This window comes from Balaenoptera musculus, chromosome 8 (assembly GCF_009873245.2).
Source record: "Balaenoptera musculus isolate JJ_BM4_2016_0621 chromosome 8, mBalMus1.pri.v3, whole genome shotgun sequence".
Lineage (NCBI taxonomy): Eukaryota > Metazoa > Chordata > Mammalia > Artiodactyla > Balaenopteridae > Balaenoptera > Balaenoptera musculus.
Window position 1 is genome coordinate 65162464 of NC_045792.1, and position 2605 is coordinate 65165068.

At 43.8% G+C, this 2605-nt stretch overlaps 1 pseudogene; it reads left to right on the plus strand.

The window, feature by feature from the left end:
- Positions 1 to 1351: 1351 nt before the first annotated feature.
- Positions 1352 to 1891, plus strand: LOC118899940 (annotated as a pseudogene).
- The last annotated feature ends 714 nt before the right edge of the window (positions 1892 to 2605 follow it).

A 2605-nucleotide genomic window follows, 5' to 3' on the forward strand; every position in this document is an offset into this window, starting at 1 on the left:
CCACAATGAAAAGCAGCCCCCACTCACCACAATTAGAGAAAGCCCAGGCGCAGCAACAAAGACCCAATGCAGACAAAAATAAATAAATAAATAAATTTAGAAAAAAAAAAGACTCAGCACTTTCACTGCTGGGGGCCCTGGTTCCATCCCTGGTGGGGGAACTAAGATCCCACAAGCCCTGCAGTGCAGCCAAAAAAAAAGAAAAACAAACAAACAAACAAAAAGTTATGGCCAAAAAGAAAACTCACAGTAGCAAAAGTTATAACCAGTCAAGCTAGGTAGGAAAAAAATTGCTAATTAGTTGAGTCTTTGTCAAAAAATATATATGAAAAAAAATTGACCTTCATACAAATAATTTCAGTAAAATAAACATTTTAATTGGAAAAAGAAGTAAATATATTGCACAGAAAATTGTTGATGACATTATACTTGGTTTACTAACTTCCCCTCTCTATGCAATACCACAGAAAACTCATGTCAGTAACCTAGCATGAATCTGTCCATGTATTTCTCCATATTTATATAATCTCACACCTTCATATTCAGAGTGGGGGAAGCTTTTCATTGTTTCTCTTATGAAAATTGAATCATATTATCTTTTTTTGACTTTTTTTAATCGTTATTTATTTTTTGGCTGCATGGGGTCTTTTTTTTTTTTTTAAGATTTTTAGAAATTTCATGTAATGTCTGAAACATTTATATTAACATATTTCCATACAAATAACCCAAAGAAAGTTTAGTATTAGTTGGGTTTTTTTTGTTTGTTTTGTTATACTGCAGGTTCTTCTTAGTCATCAATTTTATACACATCAGTGTATACATGTCAATCCCAATCACCCAATTCAGCACACCACCATCCCCACCCCACCGCGGTTTTCCCCCCTTGGTGCATGGGGTCTTTGTTGTGGCACGCGGGATCTTTCGCTGCGGCACGCGGGCTCCAGAGCACGCGGGCTCAGTAGTTGCACCCGAGGCATGTGGGATCTTAGTTCTCCGACCAGGGACCGAACCAGCGTCCCCTGCATTGCAAGACGGATTCTTAACCACTGGACTTCCATGGAAGTTTTCTCTTATAAAAACTGAATCATATTATCTACATATCCTGGCACCTTGTTTTTCTCACTTAACAATATCTTAGTCTTGCAGTGCACTCGGCAGTGCCCCCGGCTCTGTCTCTTGCTTCCACGGTGTTTGGCCAGAACAGACCCAGCAACGCCCCTTCCTCCAGCCTCCAACCACCCTCCAACCTTTTTTCCAGTCGCAACCTCGGGAACCAGCCACTCAGCTATCCTCGGCCTCCGGGACCAGCTAACGCCATTTTCTGAGCTTCGCTCCTTATTACCCGTTAACTATGAGCTCCCAGATTCGTCAGAATTTTTCCCCTGGGGTGGAGGCCGCTGTCCATCGCCTGGCCAACGTGCCCCTGCGGGCCTTCTACACTTACCTCTCTCTGGGCTTCTATTTTGACCGCGACAATGTGGCTCTGGAGGGCATGGGCCACTTTTTCCATGGATTGACACAGGAGAAGCACGAGGGCGCCGAGCGTCTCTTGAAAATGCAAAACCAGTGCGGCTGCCACGCCCTTTTCCAGGACGGGCAGAAGCCATAGCAAGATGAGTGGGGTAAAACCCAGGACGCTGTGGAAGCCGCCGTTCTCAGGGAGAAGAACCTGAACCTGAACCTGAACCAGGCCCTTCTGGATCCGCACGCTGTGGGTTCTGCCCGCGCAGACCCCCACCTCTGTGACTTCCTGGAGAGCCACTTCCTAGATGAGCAGGTAAAAGCCGTCAAGAAGCTGAGCGATCACGTGACCAACCTCCGCAGGCTGGCTGGTCCCCAGGCTGGGCTGGACGAGTATGTCTTTGACAGGCTTACCCTCAGTCATGACTAGGAGCCTTTGGAGCTCAGTGGCCTTTGAGGAGCCCCTCTGGTGTCAGGGCTTCTACCTGAAGCCCCTCTCTGCAGCTTCTCACAGCTTTTTAACCACCCTGGAGCCCTCTCCCAAGCCTTGGACCAAATGGGAAAAATAAAGCTTTCTGCAGCCAAGAGAAAAGAGAGAGAGAGAGAACAAAAAAACACAGTATCTTACAGAAATCCTTTCAAATCAGGATGGGTTCATTTGTATAGAAGAAAGTCTTCAAGAGGGAATGCTAGGTTGAAGAAAAGATATACTTTTATTTTTAGAAGAAGTTGCCAGATCTCTTTACAAAAGGACTGAAATAATTCATATTTCCTTTGGCAAAGTAGGCAAGTACCTTTTTCTCTACGTCCCACCACCAGTAGTTGGCACTACTGTTTCTAACAATCAGGTAGAGGTAATGAATAACCTCATTATTACTTTAATTTGCATTTCTCTAACTACTAATGAATTTGAGCACCTTTTCGTAGGTTTACTGGCAACTGAATTTTCTGTTCCACAGAATGCCTATTTATATGACTGGGCCATTTTTTATTAGATAGTTCATCTTTAGCTTGCCTTGTGTAAGAGTTCTTGGTATATTTTCATAACAAATCTTCCACCTGTCACTTGCATTACAATTATTTTTTCCAAATTCGTCATTTGTCTATTGACTTTGCCCATGATATCTTCGCCATACAAGAGTGT